Source organism: Lepus europaeus, unplaced genomic scaffold, assembly GCF_033115175.1.
Source record: "Lepus europaeus isolate LE1 unplaced genomic scaffold, mLepTim1.pri SCAFFOLD_3_1, whole genome shotgun sequence".
NCBI lineage: Eukaryota > Metazoa > Chordata > Mammalia > Lagomorpha > Leporidae > Lepus > Lepus europaeus.
In genome coordinates this window covers 2,030,819-2,053,477 of record NW_026909276.1, presented here as the reverse complement: position 1 = coordinate 2,053,477, position 22,659 = coordinate 2,030,819, and the positions used below count along the sequence as shown (strand labels likewise).

Here is a 22,659-nt window from a genome sequence, read left to right as displayed (position 1 = left end):
TGAGTATTCTTTTCTGATGATAAATACATTATACAAATTTCAAAATGTTGCTCTGTGTACATTTATATTACAAATTATATATATTTGCATTTACATTGTAATGTCATAAACACACACACATATATATTATATATATAAACACCTTTAACATTCTCCTTGTTATTGGTATAAATTTTTTGAATTTTAAATATTTACTTCCTTTTAAAATTTTAAGTAATATGTTTGATATATTTCACATATACAGACTAATGAATGTAAGTGACACTTCCCTCGATACCCTCCCTCCCACACACACTCCAACCCTTTCTCCTCTTCCCTCTCACATTCCCACTTAACTTTTACAAAATGATTGTATAGTTAACCCTACACTAAGTAAGAGTTCAACAAGTGAGCAAATAGTATGAAGGAAAAAAATAAAAAGAATCACTGTTCCTCAATGGAAAAGACAAGTGCCCTAAACAATCATCAAATCTGAAAAAGTGTATCTAACTCCAATACATTACATTTTAGGTACTCTATTAGCTACCTCAGATCAGGGAAAACATATGATATCTGTATTTTGGGGACTAGTTTATTTCACTAAGTATAATGATTTCCAGTTTCATCTATCTTGTTGCAAAAGACAGGGTTTCTTTTTCTTTTTTTTTATAGCTGAGTAGTACGCCGTAGTGTGTATATACCATAATTTTCTTATCCAGTCAACAATTGATTGATATCTGGATTGTTCCCAGACCTCAGCTATTGTGAATTGTGCTGCAGTGAACATGGGGTTATAGATAACTCTTGCATATGCTCATTTCTTTTGGTTTGGGTAAATTCCAAAGAGTGGGATGGCTGGATCATATGGTAGGTCTGTAATCAGATTTGTAAGATATCTCCATACGGTCTTTCACAGTGGCTTGCACCAGTTTACATTCACACCAACAGTGGACCAGGGTAACTTTTTACCACATCCTCATCATTTTTGTCATTTGTTGATTTTTTTTTTGACAGGCAGAGTTAGGCAGTGAGAGAGAGAGACAGAGAGAAAGGTCTTCCTTCCATTGGTTCATCTCCCAAATGGCCACTATGGCTGGTGGGCTGCAGCCAGCGCACTGCAATGATCCAAAGCCAGGAGCCAGGTGCTTCCTCGTGGTTTCCCTTGTGGGTACTATCCTTTCTTCCCAGTTCTGACTCTTAAAACTGTTCCAAATTATGGGATTTGATTCAATGAACCAGGTCTTTTTTTTTTTAATGTTTAAATAATATTTTTAACTTTGTAGAAATTTGCATTTTCTTTTTTTCACTTTTTTTTATTAAACTTTTATTTAATGAATATAAATTTCCAAACTACAGTTCATGGGTTACAATGGCTTCCCCCTCCCAAAACTTTCCTTCCACCCACAACCCTCCCCTTTCCCACTCCCTCTCCCCTTCCAATCACATCATGATTCATTTTCAATTCTCTTTATATACAGAAGATCAGTTTAGTATATATTAGGTAATGATTTCAACAGTTTGCCCCCATATAGCAACACAAAGTGAAAAAAAAATACTGTTGGAGCACTAGTTATAGCATTAAATAAGAGTGTACAGCACATTAAAGACAGAGATCCTACATAATATTTTTTTTAAAAATTAATTAATTTTCTATGCCATTTCCAATTTAACACCAGGTTTTTTTTTCATTTCCAATTCTCTTTATATACAGAAGATCGATTCAGTATATAATTAGTAAAGATCTCATCAGTTTGTACCCACGCAGAAACACAAAGTGTAAAAATACTGTTTCAGTACTAGTTATAGCATCACTGCACATTGGACAACACATTAAGGACAGATCCCACATGGGATGTAAGTCCACAGTGACTCCTGTTGCTGATTTAACAATTTGACACTCCTGCTCATGGCGTCAGTAATCTCCCTAGGCTCTAGTCATGAGTTGCCAGGGCTATGGAAGCCTTCAGAGTGGGCTGACTTTGACCTTATTCCGATAGGGTCATAGTCAAAGTGGAAGTTCTCTCCTCCCTTCAGAGAAAGGTTCCTCCTTCTTTGATGGCCCCGTTCTTTCCACTGGGATCATACTCACAGAGATCTTTGATTTAGGTCTTCTTCTTCTTTTTTTTTTCTTTTCCATGGTATCTTGGCTTTCCATGCCTACAATAGTCTCATGGGCTCTTCAGCCAGATCCAAATGCCTTAAGGGCTGATTCTGAGGCCAGAGTGTTGCTTAGGACATCTGCCATTCTGAGTGTGCTGTGTATCCCACTTTCCATGTTGGATCGTTTTTTCCCTTTTTGATTCTATCAGTTAGTATTAGCAGACACTTGTCTTGTTTGTGTGATCCCTTTGACTCTTAGACCTATCAGAGTGATCAATTGTGAACTGAAATTGATCACTTGCACTAGTGAGATGCCATTGGTACATGCCATCTTGATAGGATTGTATTGGAATCCCCTGGCACATTTCTAACTCCACCATTTGGGGCAAGACCAATTGAGCATGTCCCAAATTGTACATCTCCTCCCTCTCTTTTTCCACTCTGAAATTTAAAATTAAAACACCTAAGAATAATTGTGTGTTAATTACAGAGTTCAAAGACTAGAACTAGAACAACAACAACAACAAATACTAAAAAGGATAAAGTATTACATTGTACATCTAGAGTCAGGACAAGAGCTGATCAGGTCATTGATTCTTATTGTGTCCATTTCACTTCAACAGGTTTCCCCTTTGGTGCTCAGTTGTCGCTGATCAGCGAAACCAAATGATATTTGTCTCTTTGGGACTGGCTTAATTCACTCAGCATGATGTTTTCCAGATTCCTCCATCTTGTTGCAAATGACTGGGTTTCATTGTTTCTTACTGCTGTATAGTATTCTATGGAGTACATGTCCCATAATTTCTTTATCCAGCCAACTGTTGATGGGCATTTGGGTTGTTTCCAGGTCTTAGCTATTGCAAATTGAGCTGCAATAAACAATAATGTGCAGATGGCTTTTTTATTTGCCAAATTAATTTCGTTTGGGTAAATTCCAAGGAGAGGGATGGCTGGGTTGTATGGTAGGGTTATGTTCAGGTTTCTGAGGAATCTCCAGACTGACTTCCATAGTGGCTTAACCAGTTTGCATTCCCACCAACAGTGGGTTAGCGTCCCTTTTCCCCAACAACCTCTCCAGCATCTATTTTTGGTAGATTTCTGGATGTGAGCCATTCTCACCGGGGTGAGGTGAAACCTCATTGTGGTTTTGATTTGCATTTCTCTGATGTTAATTTTGGCTTTGACTGCCTGTGCTCCTGGGGTCTTTTCCAAGAAGTCTTTGCCTGTACCTATATCTTGCAGGGTTTCTCCAATGCTCTCTAATAATTTGATGGTTTCAGGTCATAGATTTAAGTCTTTAATCCATGTTGAGTGAATTTTTGTGTAAGGTGAAAGGTATGGGTGTTGCTTCAAGCTTCTGCACGTGGAAATCCAATTTTCCCAGCACCATTTATTGAATAGGCTGTCCTTATTCCAGGGATTAGTTTTGGATCTTTGATCAAATATAAGTTGGCTGTCAGTGTTTGGATTGATTTCTGGTGTTTCTATTCTGTTCCATTGGTCTATCCATCTGTTTCTGTACCAGTACCATGCTGTTTTGATAATAACTGCCCTGTAGTATGTCCTGAAATCTGGTATTGTGATGCCTCCGGCTTTGTTTTTGTTGTACAATATTTCTTTGGTTATCCGAGGTCTTCTGTGTCTCCATATGAACTTCAGCATCAGTTTTTCCAGATCTGAGAAGAAGGTCTGCGGTATCTTGATTGGTATTGCATTGAATGTATAAATTGCTTTTGTGAGAATGGACATTTTGATGATATTGATTCTTCCAATCCATGAGCATGGAAGATTTCTCCATTTTTTGGTATCCTCTTCTACTTCTTTATCTAAGGTTTTGTAGTTTTCATCATAGAGATGTTTAACGTACTTGGTTAAGTTTATTCCAAGATGTTTGATTGTTTTTGTAGCTATTGTGAATGGGATTGATTTTAGAAGTTCTTCCTCAGCCGTGGCATTGCCAGTGTATACAAAGGCTGTTGATTTTTGTTCATTGATTTTATATCCTGCCACTTTTCCAAACTCTTCGATGAATTCCAATAGTCTCTTAGTAGAGTTCTTTGGGTCCCCTAAATAAAGAATCATATCATCTGCAAAGAGGGATAGTTTGAGTTCCTCCTTCCCAATTTGTATCCCTTTAATTTCTTTTTCTTGCCTAATAGCTCTGGCTAAAACATCCAGAACTACATTGTGAGTGGTGAGAGTGGGCATCCCTGTCTGGTACCAGATCTCAGCGGAAATGCTTCCAACTTTTCCCCATTCAATAGGATGTTGGCCATGGGTTTTTCATATATTGCTTGGATTGTATTGAGGAGTGTTCCTTCCATACCCAGTATGCTTAGAGTTTTCATCATGATAGGGTGTTGTATTTTATCAAATGCTTTCTCTGCGTCTATTGAGAGAATCATATGGCTTTTCTTCTGCAGTCTGTTAATGTAGTGTATTACGTTGATTGTTTTGCGAACGTTGAACCATTCCTGCCTACCGGGGATAAATCCCACTTGGTCTGGGTGGATGATCTTTCTGATGTGTTGTTGCATTCTATTGGCCAGAATTTTTTTTTTTAGTATGTTATTTTATTTTATTTTTTTAAACTTTTATTTAATGAGTATAAATTTCCAAAGTATAGCCCATGGGTTACAATGGCTTCCCCCCTCCCATAACTTCCCTCCCGCCCGCAATCCTCCCCCTTCCCGCTCCCTTTCCCCTTCCATTCATGTAAAGATTCATTTTCAATTCTCTTTGTATACAGAAGATCAGTTTAGTATATATTAGATAAAGATTTCAACATTTTGCGCATATAGCAACACAAAGTGAAAAAACTACCATTGGATTACTAATTACAGCATTAAATAGCAATGTACAGCACATTAAAGACAGAGATCCTACATAATTTTTTTTTTCAAATTAATTAATTTTCTATGCCATTTCCATTTTAACACCAGGTTTTTTTTTTTCATTTCCAATTCTCTTTATATACATCAGATCAATTCAGTATATAATTAGTAAAGACCTCATCAGTTTGTGCCCACACAGAAACGCAAAGTATAAAAATACTGTTTCAGTACTAGTTATAGCATCACTTGGCTTTAGACGACACATTAGGGACAGATCCCACATGGGGTGTAAGTACACAGTGACTCCTGTTGCTGATTTAACAATTTGACACTCCTGTTCATGGCGTCAGTAATCTCCCTAGGCTCTAGTCATGAGTTGCCAGGGCTATGGAAGCCTTTAGAGTTCGCTGACTTTGATCTTATTCCGATAGGGTCATAGTCAAAGTGGAAGTTCTCTCCTCCCTTCGGAGAAGGGTACCTCCTTCTTTGATGGCCCCGTTCTTTCCACTGGGATCTCACTCACAGAGATCATTCATTTAGGTCTTTTTTTTTTTCCATGATATCTTGGCTTTCCATGCCTGCTATACTCTCATGGGCTCTTCAGCCAGATCTGAATGCCTTGAGGGCTGATTCTGAGGCCAGAGTGTTGTTTAGGACATCTGCCAACCTATGAGTCTGCTGTGTATCCCACTTCCCATGTTGGATCTTTCTCTCCCTTTTTGATTCTATCAGTTAGTATTAGCAGATACTTGTCTTGTTTGTGTGATCTCTTTGACTCTTAGACCTATCAGAACTATCAATTGTGAGCTGAAATTGATCACTTGGACTAGTGCGATGGCATTGGTACATGCCATCTTGATGGGATTGTGTTGGTATCCCCTGGCACATTTCTAACTCCACCATTTGCGGCCAGTCCGATTGAGCATGTTCCAAATTGTTCATCTCCTCCCTCTCTTTTTCCACTGTTAGATTTAACAGGGATCACTTTTCAGTTAAAATTTAAACACCTAAGAATAATTGTGTGTTAATTACTGAGTTCAACCAATAGTACTAGAACAACAACAACAACAACAAATACTAAAAAGGATAAAGTCTTACATTGTACATCTAAAGTCAGGACAGGAGCTGATCAGTTCATTGTTGCTTATAGTGTCCATTTCGCTTAACAGGTTTCCCCTTTGGCGCTCAGTTGTCACGGATCAGGGAAAACAAATGATATTTTTCTCTTTGGGACTGGCTTAATTCACTCAGCATGATGTTTTCCAGATTGCTCCATCTTGTTGCAAATGACTGGGTTTCGTTGTTTCTTACTGCTGTATAGTATTCTATGGAGTACATGTCCCATAATTTCTTTATCCAGTCTACTGTTGATGGGCATTTGGGTTGGTTCCAGGTCTTAGCTATTGTGAATTGAGCTGCAAGAAACATTAATGTGCAGATGGCTTTTTTATTTGCCAAATTAATTTCGTTTGGGTAAATTCCAAGGAGTGGAATGGCTGGGTTGTATGGTAGGGTTATGTTCAGGTTTCTGAGGAATCTCCAGACAGACTTCCATAGTGGCTTAACCAGTTTGCATTCCCACCAACAGTGGGTTAGTGTCCCTTTTTCCCCACATCCTCTCCAGCATCTGTTGTTGGTAGATTTCTGAATGTGAGCCATTCTCACCGGGGTGAGATGGAACCTCATTGTGGTTTTGATTTGCATTTCTCTGATTGCTAGTGATCTTGAACATTTTTTCATGTGTCTGTTGGCCATTTGGATTTCCTCTTTCGAAAAATGTCTATTGAGGTCCTTGGCCCATCTCTTAAGTGGGTTGTTTGTTTTGTTGTTGTGGATTTTCTTGATTTCTTTGTAGATTCTGGTTATCAATCCTTTATCTGTAGTATAGTTTGCCAATATTTTTTCCCATTCTGTTGGTTGCCTCTTCACTTTCCTGACTGTTTCTTTTGAAGTACAGAAACTTCTCAATTTGATGCAATCCCAATAGTTAATTTTGGTTTTGACTGCCTGTGCTGTTGGAGTATTTTCCAGGAAGTCTTTGCCTGTGCCTATATCTTGCAGGGTTTCTCCAATGCTCTCTAATAATTTGATGGTGTCTGGTCATAGATTTAAGTCTTTAATCCATGTTGAGTGAATTTTTGTGTAAGGTGATAGGTATGGGTCTTGCTTCAAGCTTCTGCACGTGGAAATCCAATTTTCCCAGCACCATTTATTGAATAGACTGTCCTTATTCCAGGGATTAGATTTGGATCTTTGGTCAAATATAAGTTGGCTGTAGATGTTTGGATTGATTTCTGGTGTTTCTATTCTGTTCCATTGGTCTATCCATCTGTTTCTGTACCAGTACCATGCTGTTTTGATAACAACTGCCCTGTAGTATGTCCTAAAATCAGGTATTGTGATGCCTCCGGCTTTGTTTTTGTTGTACAGGATTGCTTTGGCTATTCGAGGTCTTCTGTGTCTCCATAAGAATTTCAGCATCATTTTTTCCAGATCTGAGAAGAATGTCTTTGGTATCTTGATGGGTATTGCATTGAATGTATAAATTGCTTTTGTGAGAATAGACATTTTGATGATATTGATTCTTTGAATCCATGAGCATGGAAGATTTTTCCATTTTTTGGTATCCTCTTCTATTTCTCTCTGTAAGGTTTTGTAGTTTTCATCGTAGAGATCTTTAATGTCCTTGGTTAAGTTTATTCCAAGGTATTTGATTGTTTTTGTAGCTATTGTGAATGGGATTGATTTTAGAAGTTCTTCCTCAGCCGTGGCATTGCCTGTGTATACAAAGGCTGTTGATTTTTGTGCATTGATTTTATATCCTGCGACTTTGCCAAACTCTTCGATGAGTTCCAGCAGTCTCTTAGTAGAGTTCTTTGGGTCCCCTAAATAAAGAATCATATCATCTGCAAAGAGGGATAGTTTGAGTTCGTCCTTCCCGATTTGTATCCCTTTAATTTCTTTTTCTTGCCTAATAGCTCTGGCCAAAACTTCCAGAACTATATCGAATAGCAGTGGTGAGAGAGGGCAATCCTGTCTGGTACCAGATTTCAGTGGAAATGCTTCCAACTTTTCCCCATTCAATAGGATGTTGGCCGTGGGTTTTTCATATATTGCTTTGATTGTATTAAGGAATGTTCCTTCCATACCCAGTTTGCTTAGAGTTTTCGTCATGAAAGGGTGTTGTATTTTATCAAATGCTTTCTCTGCGTCTATTGAGAGAATCATATGGTTTTTCTTCTGCAGTCTGTTAATGTAGTGTATTACGTTGATGGTTTTGCGAATGTTGAACCATCCCTGCATACCGGGGATGAATCCCACTTGGTCTGGGTGGATGATCTTTCTGATGTGTTGCTGCAATCTATTGGCCAGAATTTTATTGAGGATTTTTGCATCTATGTGCATCAGGGATATTGGTCTGTAATTCTCTTTCAATGTTGCGTCTCTTTCTGGCTTAGGAATTAAGGTGATGCTGGCTTCATAGAAAGAATTTGGGAGGATTCCCTCTTTTTCGATTGCTCTGAATAGTTTGAGAAGAATTGGAGTTAGTTCTTCTCTAAATGTCTGGTAGAACTCAGCAGTGAATCCATCTGGCCCTGGGCTTTTCTTTGTTGGGAGGGCCTTTATTACTGTTTCAATTTCTGTGTCAGTTATTGGTCTGTTTAGGTTTTCTATGTCTTCCTGGCTCAATTTAGGGAGGTTGTATGTGTCCAAGAATCTGTCCATTTCTGATAGATTTCCCTGTTCTCTGGCATACAAGTCCTTGTAGTAATTTCTGATGATTCTTTTTATTTCTGTGGCGTCTGTTGTTACGTTTCCCATTTCATCTCTGATCCTATTTATTTGGGTCTTTTCTCTTCTTTTTTTAGTTAGTTGGGCCAATGGGGTGTCAATTTTGTTGATTTTTTCAAAAAACCAGCTCCTCGTTTGGCTGATTTTTTGTAATGTTTTTTTGGATTCAATACTGTTGATTTCTTCTCTAATTTTAATTATTTCTCTTCTCCTACTGGGTTTGGGTTTGGTTTGCTGCAGATTTTCTAGATCCTTGAGATGAATTGAAAGCTCATGTATTTGGTGCCTTTCCAATTTCTTGATGTAGGCACCTATTGATATAAACTTTCCTCTTAACACTGCTTTTGTTGTATCCCATAGGTTTTGGTATGTTGTGCTGTTATCCTCATTTACTTCCAGAAAATTTTTGATTTCTCTTTTAATTTCTTCTATGACCCATTGTTCATTCAGGAGCATGTTGTTCAATCTCCATGTGTTTGCACGTGCTCTAGGGATTCCTGAGTTGCCAATTTCCAATTTCATTCCTTTGTGGTCTGAGAAGCTGCATGGTATGATTCTAATTCTTTTGAATTTGCTGAGACTTGCTTTATGGCCTAGTATGTGGTCAATCCTAGAGAGGGTTCCATGTACTGCTGAGAAGAATGTAAAGTCCTTAGATGTAGGATGAAATGTTCTGTAGATATCTGTTAGATCCATTTGGGCTATAGTGTCATTTAAATCTACTGTCTCCTTGTTGATCTTCTGTCCTGTTGATCTGTCTATCTCTTAGAGTGGAGTATTGAAGTCCCCCATAACTATTGTATTGGTGTCTAAGTCTCCCTTTAAGTCCCTTAACAAGTCTTTTAAATAAGCTGGTGCCCTGTAATTAGGTGCATATACATTGATAATTGTTATATCTTCCTGTTGAATGGATCCCTTAATCATTAAATAGTGCCCCTCTTTGTCTCTCCTAACATTTTTTGTGGTAAAGTTTCTGTTGTCCGATATTAAGATGGCTATGGCCTCTCTTTTTTCATTTCTGTTGGCGTGGCATATCTTTTTCCAGCCTTTCACTCTCAGCTTGTATGGATCATTGTTGGATAGATGGGTTTCTTGTAAGCAGCAAAAGGATGGGTTTTGTTCCTTAACCCAATCAGCCAGTCGGTGTCTTTTAACTGGACAGTTCAAGCCATTAACATTCAATGTGACTATTGAGAAGGAGTAACTTTGCCCTGCCATTAGCCAAAGATACTTTCTAATATATGGTTTGAGATTCCTGTGATCTTTTGCTGTGAGGTTTCCTTCCTTTACCTTCTTTCATATTGGTGACCGTGTTTCTGTGTTTCTGTATGTAACACATCTTTAAGCATCTTTTGCAGGGCTGGACGAGTGGCGACAAATTCTTTCAATTTCTGTTTGCTTTGAAAGGTCTTTATTTCACCTTCATTCATAAATGAGAGCTTTGCAGGATATAGTATTCTGGGCTGGCAGTTTTTCTCTCTTAGCACCTGGGCTATGTCTCGCCATTCTCTCCTAGCTTGCAGGGTTTCTGAAGAGAAGTCAGCTGTGAGTCTAATTGGAGATCCTCTGAGAGTAATCTGACGTTTCTCTCTTGCACATTTTAGGATCTTTTCTTTGTGTTTCACTGTGCTGAGTTTGATTACGACGTGTCGTGGTGAGGATCTCTTTTGGTCATGTTCATTAGGGGTTCTATGAGCTTCCTGTATTAGGATGTCTCTGTCTTTCTCCAAACCTGGGAAATTTTCTGCTAGTATCTCACTAAAAAGGCCTTCTAATCCTTTCTCTCTCTCCATGCCTTCAGGAACTCCTAGAACCCGAATGTTGGGTTTTTTAAGAGTATCCTGTAGATTCCTGACAGTATTTTTTAGATTTCTGATTTCTTCTTCTTTTCTTTGATTTGATTGTTTCCTTTCCTGTTCTCTGTCTTCTAAGTCTGATATTCTCTCTTCTGCTTCGTCCATTCTGTTTTTAAGACTCTCTAATGTGTTTGTCATTTGATCTATTGAATTCTTCATTTCATTATGATTTCTCATCACTATCACCATTTCTTGTTCCACTAGTTGTTTCAATTCATTTTGATTCCTCCTTAATATTTCATTTACACGAGACAGATTTTCTATCTTGTCCATGAAGGATTTCTGTAGTTCAAGAATTTGTTTTTGAAACTTCTTAATGTTCTTAGCAATTTTTTGAGATCCGCTTCTTGCATTTCTTCTATCTCATCATCTTCATAATCTTGAATTGGGGTGTCTTTTTCATTTGGGGGTGTCATAGTGTCTTCCTTGTTCTTGTTAGCTTGGTTTTTGCGTTTGTTGTTTGGCATGTTGTAGATATTTGGTTTCTTCACTGTGGTGTTTTTTCTTGTTACACTATGGCTCTATATTAAGTGGACTGTCTGCTTTCAGTGGTGCCTTAGAGGCTTGAGATGAGTGTGGACTGAGAGCTGTGTTTGGTTCCTCAGGGCTGAGGGTGTGTCAAAGATGACACTCCCAGGTTAGGTGTGGTAAATCTCTCTCTTTTTTGATTCAAAAGGGAAGTAATTCCGCACAGCTGAACGTAATTGGAGGTAGTTAGCAGGCAAATGATACACCCACAGGAGCCAGAGATTGGAAGCTCTTTCCCAAGGACCACACAGGGAATCTCTGCTGCCCTCAGTGTGGGCTCCAATTCTCCTGCAATCTCCCACTGGGTTGCCAAGTTAGATGCTAATCTCCTGTTATTTTACCCCTCCCCCCAGAGTCAGGTTTTTCTGCTAGGCTCAGGGCCGGTGCAGACCTGAGGTCGCCCTGCTTATGACGTATGTCCAAAATGGCGCCTGCTCTGTCTTGCTCGCCTTTGAGAGGTGAGCGGAGAGAGAGAAAAACTTGTGTCCGTATCAGTCACTTTTTTTATTTTTTTTCTCTCTCTTCTAGTTAGCCTGGTGAACTTTTCCCCACGGAGTTTCAAGCCTCGTTCCCTCTAGCCTCCTCTTTCCGCTTGCTCGCTGGTATCTCGGGCTATGGAGGTTCGGCTCACCTCGCGTTCCAGCGCTGGTGCATTGAGTCTGCCGCTGGTGTCCCGAACTTGGGCTCCCACGCTCTCCACGCAGGTCCACTGTGAATCACTAGTTCCGGAAGAGTTTCCTCTGCTGTTTCATCCCCTACTCCTCCTTGACCCTGCAGTATCTCCACTTATATTAAACTTTCTCTCCCCCTGGACTAAGTGTGATCCTGCCTATTCCGCCATCTTGCCCGGAACTCTATTGGCCAGAATTTGATTGAGTATTTTTGCATCTATGTGCATCAGGGATATTGTTCTGTAATTCTCTTTCAATGCTGCATCTTTTTCTGGCTTAGGAATTAAGGTGATGCTGGCTTCATAGAAAGAATTTGGGAGGATTTCCTCTTTTTTGATTGTTTTGAATAATTTGAGAAGAATTGGAGTTAGTTCTTCTCTAAATGTCTGGTAGAACTCAGCAGTGAATCCATCTGGTCCTGGGCTTTTCTTTGTTGGGAGGGCCTTTATTACTGTTTCAATTTCTGTCTCAGTTATGGGTGTGTTTAGGTTTTCTATGTCTTCCTGAATCAATTTAGGTAGGTTGTATGTGTCCAAGAATCTGTCCATTTCTGATAGATTTCCCTGTTTGCTGGCATACAAGTCATTGTAGTAATTTCTGATGATTCTTTTTATTTCTGTGGTGTCTGTTGTTACGTTTACATTTTCATCTCTGATTTTATTGATTTGGGTCTTTTCTCTTCTTTTTTTAGTTAGTTGGGCCAATGGGTGTCAATTTTGTTTATTTTTTCAAAAAACCAGCTCCTCGTTTGGCTGATTGTTTGTAATGTTGTTTTGGATTCAATCCTCTTGATTTCTTCTTTGATTTTAATTATTTCTCTTCTCCTACTGGGTTTGGGTTTGGTTTGCTGCAGATTTTCTAGATCCTTGAGATGACTTGAAAGCTCATCTATTTGGTGCCTTTCCAATGTCTTGATGTAGCATCTATTGATATAAACTTTCCTCTTAACACTGCTTTTGTTGTATCCCATAGGTTTTGGTATGTTGTGCTTTTATCCTCATTTACTTCCAGAAAATTTTTGATTTCTCTTTTAATTTCTTCTATGACCCAATGTTCATTCAGGAGCATGTTGTTCAATCTCCATGTGTTTGCACGTGCTCTAGGGATTCCTGAGTTGCCAATTTCCAATTTCATTCCTTTGTGGTCTGAGAAGCTGCATGGTATGATTCTAATTCTTTTGAATTTGCTGAGACTTGCTTTATGGCCTAGTATGTGGTCAATCCTAGAGAAGGTTCCATGTACTGCTGAGAAGAATGTAAAGTCCTTAGATATAGGATGAAATGTTCTGTAGATATCTGTTAGATCCATTTGGGCTATAGTGTCATTTAAATCTACTGTCTCCTTGTTGATCTTCTGTCCTGTTGCTCTGTCTATCTCTGAGAGTGGAGTATTGAAATCCCCCAGTACTATTGTATTGGTGTCTAAATCTCCCTTTAAGTCCCTTAACAAGTCTTTTAAATAAGCTGGTGCCCTGTAATTAGGTGCATATACATTGATAATTGTTATATCTTCCTGTTGAATGGATCCCTTAATCATTAAATAGTGCCCCTCTTTGTCTCTCCTAACATTTTTTGTGGTAAAGTTTCTGTTGTCCGATATTAAGATGGCTATGGCCTCTCTTTTTTCATTTCTGTTGGCATGGTATATATTTTTTCCAGCCTTTCACTTTCAGTCTGTATGCATAATTGTTGGACAGATGAGTTTCTTGTAAGCAGCAGATAGATGGGTTTTGTTCCTTAACCCAATCAGCCAATCCTTGTCTTTTAACTGTACAGTTCAAGCCATTAACATTCAATGTGACTATTGAGAAGGAGTAACTTTGCCCTGTCATTTGCCAGGTTTTTTCTAATATATGGTTTGAGACTCCTGTGATCTTTTGCTGTGAGGTTTCCTTCCTTTATCTTCGTTCATATTGGTGACCGTGTTTCTGTGTTTCTCTGTGTAACACATCTTTAAGCATCTTTTGCAGGGCTGGATGAGTGGCGAGAAATTCTTTCAATTTCTGTTAGCTGTGAAAGGTCTTTATTTCACCCTCATTCACAAATGAGAGCTTTGCAGGATATAATATTCTGGGCTGGCAGTTTTTCTCTCTTAGTACCTGGGCTATATCTTGCCATTCTCTCCTAGCTTGTAGGGTTTCTGATGAGAAGTCAGCTGTGAGTCTAATTGGAGATCCTCTGAGAGTAATCTGGCATTTCTCTCTTGCACATTTTAGGATCTTTTATTTGTGTTTCACTGTGGTGAGTTTGATTATGACGTGTCGTGGTGAGGATCTCTTTTGGTCATGTTTATTAGGGGTTCTATGAGATTCCTGTACTTGGATGTCTCTGTCCTTCTCCAAACCTGGAAAATTTTCTACTAGTATCTCAGTAAAAAGGCCTTCTAATCCTTTCTCCCTCTCCATGCCTTCAGGAACTCCTAGAACCCGAATGTTGCTTCTGATGCCTAGCTTTATTTTCCTCCTGGTTTGTGTTAAAGCAGACCAGAGGATGCAAGTCAAGGGAGTGCCCAAGTCCCATCTCTAACCTTCGGTGGCCTGAAATACAAGTCTATAGTCACAGGCATGTTCTGTAGTAGTTTTTCTAAGGTAGACAATGCCCATGAGGAAAATTATATTCTCGCTCTAAAACTTTCTTTCCCTTTTGTCTGAAAGGGAGGTTTTTTCTACTTACTGTATACTTCGCTGATGGCGAAGAGAATCTAGCTATGAGATTATTATTTAAGTTCTTATTTTGGCTATGCTATTACAGAAAAATGTGAGCCATCTCTTTTATAAGGTCTAAAGATTAAATTGTGCGTCCTACAGATTCCTTCATAATAGAATTAGTTTCCTACCTTGAAGAGAATAGAGAAATGAAAGAACAATTTGGGCTTAGAATAGAGAAATGAGGGAGCAAGTTCTAGATCGCTTGCTGACAATAGCAATATCACATGAATACTTAGCAAACCGTTTCAACCATTAGATAACAACTTAAGAAAATGTTTACCAGAAGGTCCAATGCCCTCTATAAATTTTAAGAATCATGTATTTGGAAACACCTCTTAAATATCTAACATGGTGTAGTTTGTTTAACCAGTATACTTAAGCACAACCATCTAAAATGTTTTTAGTTTCTTTCTACCAACAAGTTTAAAACATATGATACACAGATTCAGGTCACACAAATTAAAATGTATATTTGATTGATTTTAGCAACTTAAATTTATTGACAATCTTATATATAAGCCATTTAAAATAAAACTCTTAATAATATTTTTATAATAATTTTAATTATTTTATAATAATTTTAATAATAAAATTTCCCCATGTGGACATACACATATAACATAGCATAGTAGACCAATATAGCAATTTTAGTAATAGCTTTTAAAATCTTTAACTCTTTTTGTAGATTGCCAATTGATTTGAATTGCTTTTTGTTTTTAGTAACCTCAGTTAACCATACTTTCTCTCAGTTGGTAATGTTAATACATTATTGGCTTCATCTGTTTACAGAGCCATCCCAAAGTACTGAATGCAATAGAAGTGGCTGGAAAAAGTCCATAGGAACCTATAGGAGGACAGCTAAACACAGAACCAACAAGGCTTTAGTTTTATGAGCAGCACATCATATATAACTGTGGATGACAAAAGACTTTAAGTCGCCATGTTTAAAATTATAAACTCATCAACCAACAAGAGGCACTTGCTTACTTCACAGTATTTTTGAAAGCACCTGTAGGATTTTACAAGTATTTAACCCTTTAGGCCTCTGGGGCTTTCTCATTAAGATAACTATCATGTCTAGTAACACAAAATATTTAGACTTTTTAATTCTCAAACGTTTGTATTAATAGCATTTTCCATTATAGAAACTTAAAGTCTGGTACCACATCACATCTTGACAGTCCTTCTAATATAATCAAAATAGTTGGATGTTAGTTGGGGTCTCTATAAGATGAGAGACATAGATCCTTCGATTTTTTCAGTTAGGCCCAAACTGGAAAAACCAAAGTCCAGGATTTACTGGAAATTTTAGAGACCAGATTGTTTGAAACTTTGAATTTTTGAATGCCTGTCAAGAATGCCAAGAAGGCTCAAAATCCAAATTATCTGGTTGAAATAAGATTCCTTAAAATCAGGACATAACATAGACCAAATTTGATCATTGTTACAAGGTGATTATTCAAATCTTTGAAAATAAGCACATATTTAAATAACCTATAGCTCTTAATAAAAATTCAGCTGTTTTTGAACAATTAGAATTTAACAGACATCAAGAGAACATAATAGATTACTTTAACACATTGCTTTAACAGAGCATCAGAGTTTAATTCTATGTCAAAGAGAAATTGAGCTTCCTGTGATCTTTTGCTGTGAGGTTTCCTTTCTTTACCTTCTTTCATATTGGTGACCATGTTTCTGTGTTTCTGTGTGTAACACATCTTTAAGCATCTTTTGCTGGACTGGATGAGTTGAGACAAATTCTTTCAGTTTCTGTTTGCTATGAAAAGTCTTAATTTCCCCTTCATTCACAAATGAGAGCTTTGCAGGATATAATATTCTGGGCTGGCAGTTTTTCTCTCTTAGTACCTGGGCTATGTCTTGCCATTCCCTTCTAGCTTGTAGGGTTTCTGATGAGAAGTCTGCTGTGAGTCTAATTGGAGATCCTCTAAGAGTAATCTGGCGTTTCTCTCTTGCACATTTTAGGATCTTTTCTTTATGTTTCACTGTGGTGAGTTTGATTACAACATGTCGTGGTGAGGATCTCTTTTGGTCATGTTTATTAGGGGTTCTATAAGCTTCCTGTACTAAGATGCCTCTGTCCTTCTCCAAACCTGGGGAATTTTCTGCTAGTATGTCACTGAAAATGCATTCTAATCCTTTCTCCCTCTCCATGCCTTCAGGAACTCCTAGAACCTGAATGTTGGGTTTTTTAATAGTATCTTGTAGATTCCTGACAATATTTTATAGATTTCTAATTTCTTCTTCTTTTCTTTGGTTTGCCTCTTTCCTGTTCTGTCTTCTAAGTCTGATATTCTCTCTTCTGCTTCGTCCATTCTGTTTTTAAGACTCTCTAATGTGTTTGTCATTTGATCTATTGAATTCTTCATTTCATTGTGGTTTTTTATCACTATCACAGTTTCTTGTTCTACTAGTTGTTTCATTTCATTTTGATTCCTCCTTAATATTTCATTTTCACAAGAGAGATTTTCTATCTTGTCTATTAAGGATTTCTGTAGTTCAAGAATTTGTTTTTGAGAACTTCTTAATGTTCTTATCAATTTTTTGAGATCCACTTCTTGCATTTCTTCTATCTCATCATCTTCATAATCTTGAATTGGGGTGTCTTTTTCATTTGGGGATGTCATAGTGTCTTCCTTGTTCTTGTTAGCTTGGTTTTTGCATTTGTTGTTTGGCATGTTGGAGATATTTGGTTTCTTCACTGTGGTGTTTTTTCTTGTTACACTATGGCTCTATATTAAGTGGACTGTCTGCTTTTGGTGGAGCCTTAGAGGCTTGAGATGAGTGTGGCCTGAGAGCTGTGTTTGGTTCCTAAGGGTTGAGGGTGTGTCAAAGATGACACTCCCAGGTTAGGTGTAGTAAATCTCTCTTTCTTTCTTTCTTTTTTTTGATTCAAAAGGGAAGTAATTCCACACAGCTGAACGTAATTGGAGGTAGTTAGCAGGCAAATGATACACCCACAGGAGCCAGAGATTGGAAGCTCTTTCCCAAGGACCACACAGGGAATCTCTGCTGCCCTCAGTGTGGGCGCCAATTCTCCTACAGTCTCCCACTGGGTTGCCAAGTTATATCCTAATCTCCTGTTATTTTACCCCTCCCCCCAGAGTCAGGTTTTTCTGCTAGGCTCAGGGCCGGTGCAGACCTGAGGTCGCCCTGCTTATGACGTATGTCAAAATGGCGCCAGCTCTAGTCTTGCTCGCCTTTGAGGAGTGAGCGGAGAGAAAGAAACTCGTGTCCGTATTGGTCACTTTTTTTTTTCCTCTCTCTCTTCTAGTTAGCCTGGTGAACTTTTCCCCACCGAGTTCCAAGCCTCTTTCCCTCTAGTCTCCTCTTTCTGCTTTTCCGCTGATGTCTCGAGCTATTGAGGTTCGGCTCACCTCGCGTTCCAGCGCTGGTGTGTTGAGTCTGCCGCTGGTGTCCTGAACTTGGGCTCCCACGCTCTCCACGCAGGTCCACTGTGAATCACTAGTTCCAGAAGAGTTTCCTCTGCTGTTTCTTCCCCTACTCTTCCTTGACCCTGCAGTATCTCCACTTTTATTAACCTGTCTCTCCCCTGGACTAATAGTGTGCTCCCTGCCTATTCCGCCATCTTGCCGCTCTCCTTTCTTGTCATCTTTTACAGGCATTCAAAAAAATCAAAGTTCCAAAGAATTTGAACTTTGATATTTCCAGTTGGGTTCCTGGAAATGTCAAAGGATATATGTCTCTCATCTTGGAGAGACACCAGCTAATTAATCAGGCTATTTGGGTTACATTACAGATACTGTTAAAATGTGAAGTCGTGCTCAATTTAAGTTTTGATAATATAAAATAAAATGCCACTGATACAAATGTCTGAAAGTTAAAAAGTCTAATGATCATGTGTTACTAGACAATCTTGTGTTACTCTTAATGAGAAAGGCCCAGAGGCCAAAAAGAATTAAATGTTTTGTAAAATCCTACAGGTGCTTTTGAAAATACTGTGTGAAGTATGCAAATGCCTCTTGTTGGTTAATGAGTTTATCATTTTAAACATAGCTATTTAAAGTCTTTACTCATCCACAGTTTTGTATATCAGATTTGCTGCTCTAAACTAAAATATTGTTGGTTCTGTGTTTAGCTGCCCTCCTATAGGTTCTGATGGACTTTTTCCAGCCACTTCTATTGAATTCAGTAGTTTTGAATTGTTCTGTAAACAAATGAAGTCAATAATGCACTACAGGTTCCAACTGGAAGAAAGTATAGTTAATCAAGTTTTCAAGAACAGAAAGTAATTTTAATTGGTTGGTAATAAAAAAAAGCTAAAGATTTTAGGAAACTATTACTAAAACTGCTTTATTGTTCTATCTTGTATGTTGTGTTATGTGTGTATTCATATTGTATGTCTACATGGGAAAATTTACTTTGAGCTCTGTCTTAATTGGTTTATCAAGGAAGGATTGCTCATAAATTTAATAGCTAAAATTAATTGAAGATACATTTGATTCATCTGACCTGAATCTCTTTGTCAGAAGCTTTAAATTTGTTGATAGAAAGGAACTAAAAAATGTTTTATGTTTCTGTTTGTTGTTTAAACAAGCCACATCATGTTAGATATTTAAGATATATTTAAATACATGTATTCTTAAAATTTATAGAAGGCATTGGACCTACAGTAAATATTTTATAGGCTATTATTTAATGGTTAAAACCACTTGTTAATATTCCATTTGACATTGTCAGTGGGCATTCAGGCAAGCCTGACTTGCTCCCACATTTCTCTATTCTCTTTAAGATGGGACACTGACTCTGTCCTGAGGGATTCCTCAGGATGTAGTTTGATTTTTAGATCTTATGAAAGGAGTGACTAACATGTTCTGTGTAACAGCATAGCCAAAATGAGAGCTTAAATCATAATTTCATGGCTGGACTTACTTCACCATGGGATCCCAAATTCCCTTGGGCTAGATGGTGAAAGTGGCATCTTAAGTTTAAAAGTGACTGTATTTGATTGCATTAAGTTTTAAGTTGGTCATGTAGGAGGCACTAATTGTTAAAGTGATCATATCAATAGAATTAATATAATTAAAGAGGAGTAAATGCTTTAACATGGGAAGCAGTCCATACAGCACACTCATAGAATGGCAATTGCTCTAAGTAAAGCTCAGTGACCTCAGAGTCATCCCTAAAGGCATTCTGATCTGGCTAAAAAGCCCACAAGAGCATTTCAGGCATGGAAAGTCAGGACACTTGTGCGAAAAGGTGTACCTACAGGGAGAGTCTCCCTGGGTGAGACTCCTGTGGAAAGAAGTGGTCATCAAAGAAGGATGTACTCTCTTCAAAGGGAGAACTTTCACTTTGCTTACGTCCTTCTCTAAATATTGACTGAGTTTGTGGATTCAGAAGGCTTCCATAGCCTAGACAGCTCATGTCAAGAGCCTTGGGTGATCACTGACATCACACAAAAGAGTGTGAATTGTTAAATTAACCATAGGAGTCACTGTGCACTAACTTCCCATGCAGGACCTCAAGACTATGCTTAAAAAAACAGAGGGGAGAGTATGATACCCCCACTATTAGTGTATTAACTTTGCTCCTTTCACCATAAAGTTCTTATAGGTCTCACCCCCTGGAGAGCCACCAGCATTGAAACACTGGAGACCTCTCACAGGTGCAACTCAATTGCCTCTGGTTTGATGGAGGGACCCAACCACCCAACAATGGAAGGGGCCTGATCCCCTCATAATGATGGGCAAAGGTTTTGCTTGTGTTTTCCAGAGATCACTCTGCAGCCTGTGTGGATAGCAGCCTGAAATGCCAAACCCTGGACCCAGTCTCTGAAAGCTCACCCTCTGACAAGCCAACTTCAGCGCCTTTCCCTGAACAAGCCATTCACAGAAAGATCCTCTTCAGATCAGCTACAGCTTAAATGGAAGGGACCTTACCAGGTGCTACTGAACATGACTACCTCAGTAAAATTAGGATTAAATGTCTACCTCTCAAGTCCTAACAGGTGTACTCAAAAGACATGCCTGATTATTCCTGTAAGCCAGAGATCTTAAGCAAAAAGAAAAGTAAAGCCTTTGCTTTCCTCACATCAAGAGTGCTGCACCTGAAGGCAGGCATGGTGTACCTGCCTCTTTTGATTCTCTGTTATTAATAATAAAACTCCTAATGTGTTCTTCTATTATAATTCTCTATACTCAAGCTAAATGGGTTTATAATGTATCACCAGCCACTATCTGGGAGTCTGTAGGATGTGGTCTTTTCATCTTAAAGGGGCACTCCACTTACAATTGGTCATGTTCCAGTTTTGCTCATACTAATTAACAAACTTACATGTTCCAGAACTCAACAACTTCTGGGAGTAACTGACCATGCAGGGGACACAGACATTGGTAGTGACCAAGATTGCTCCAGCTCACAAAGAGAATTTGTTAAATGAGATAGGCAGAGACTTCCAGACCCAGGACAGGCAGGGCCTGCACTACATCCCTCATAAACAGGAAGCAGCTATAGAAGATGTGATGATTCTACACCCTTCAACATCCCTAGGATTAAGGGAATGGAGTCTCTGAAGGGGGAATGATGCAGGCAGTCATACATCATTAGACTTGAGAGCTGAAAGGCTATGACTTCATCACACTTTCCCCATGCCCCCTGCATGATCTCATGCCCCTGCTTTCCCATATCTGTGCACCCGCCTGCCAATTACAAAGGCCTGAAACATGGTGGGCCTGATCTTTTTCCCTTTGCCCTTCTTTTCCTCCCTGCCCTTAATTCCCATGGTAGGCATTCTTCAATTTAATTTAAAGCTTATTATGGGTTGCAGCTTGTTGCCGTGCCACGCTAAGCAGAGTCACACTTGCCCTAAAACAAAGGGAGGAGATGTGGGTGATCCTGTGAGACTTTCTGCCTAGCCCATGTGGCTAGCCTGACTGATGGTGGGAGGTGGGAGCCTCAGGCACATTTCCTCCCACCCCCTCCTTCTGCCAATTAGGTAAACTGTTGCTGGGAGTGGTCCAGGCCCACCTTGAAAGCTACCCTAACTATAAGACCTTTAAGGTAATTGGAGATGCATATTGGTGCCAGTGTTGGTTCTATCCTATAGAGTTAGGGTTGCCCTGAATTAGTTATGCCCCTTCTGCCTGCCCTTTGAAAGTGTACATGGTCATTAGTAAAGGTGGACATGTTCACTGAAGCCTGTCCCTGGTGCTTTCTGTGGAAGAACACCATTGCCTCACTCTCCCCAATGGTGGGGCCTCACAGGACAAGTCCACAGCTCTTGGCCTGCTCCCTGCTTGGTATGGACCCTACTGAATTTCCAGACTTTCCTTTCTCCTTTAGATAAAGCCCTCACTCTCCTATGTGTTTCTCTCACTGAATAAAAGCTTAAAAACTCAGCTTATCATCTGGTCTATTTGAGCCAGTATTCAGAATTTGTCTCTGAATTCATGGCAAGAACCCACACAGATTATTAATTTCAGAAATATTAATAAGTGCTGAAGTCTTAGGGCCAAATTATGGAGTCTTTTATTTCTAAAAGCCTGTGGCTACACAGGGGCCTGTGCTCTCCAAATCGTACTGCCCTGATAGAGCTCAAGGGTAAGCTTCAAAAGGCCAAAACCATATCTTGTTGAAGTTAATTACAAAGCCAAGCATTTGTTACAGGAGCTAGAGCAAGCAACATTATGCTTATCTCAGGGGCATTAACCAGTTTCCCAGTACTTAGTGTAAATAAACTTACAAAAAACCTTTCACAAGACTAGTTTTTGAGTAGCTAGCATTTGCGGGACTGGTTACAAAAAAATAAGAGGACAATCAGTGACAAAATGGAGTGACTCTGGTCAGGCCATAGCTCATTTGCACTTGAAAATCAGTAAAATGTAGCCCAAGGTTCTGCAGCTCCTCCTGCATGGACCCAGAGGCCCCTCTGACTTTGACCACCTTGACCTCAGCATAACCCCAGCAGGGCTCCCCATTCTCTGTTACAGGAAACTGGGTTGCCAGCGTCACTGCAGAGAACAAGAACAGTCCCACAGTGACAGAGGTGGAGCCTGGAGCTGGAGTCTCTACAAGCGGCAAGGACCCATGGCAGTGTGGCCAGGAGTTCCCCAGGTCTCACAGAGGACAGTGAGTATGCCTCTGGTGGACTTCTTGTTGCAGGCAGAGGATTGTTCACCTGCAATCCTCACTTCAGGACTGGTTACTATGTG

The 22,659-nt window shown here is 39.1% G+C and overlaps 1 long non-coding RNA gene across 1 annotated transcript; it reads left to right on the top strand.

Annotated features, from left to right (window-relative positions):
- The first annotated feature begins 19,031 nt into the window (after positions 1 to 19,031).
- LOC133755122 (uncharacterized) lies at positions 19,032 to 20,630 on the top strand. Its single transcript, XR_009865361.1, has 2 exons — positions 19,032 to 20,114; positions 20,222 to 20,630. It is a non-coding gene; the product is annotated as an uncharacterized LOC133755122 (long non-coding RNA).
- The last annotated feature ends 2,029 nt before the right edge of the window (positions 20,631 to 22,659 follow it).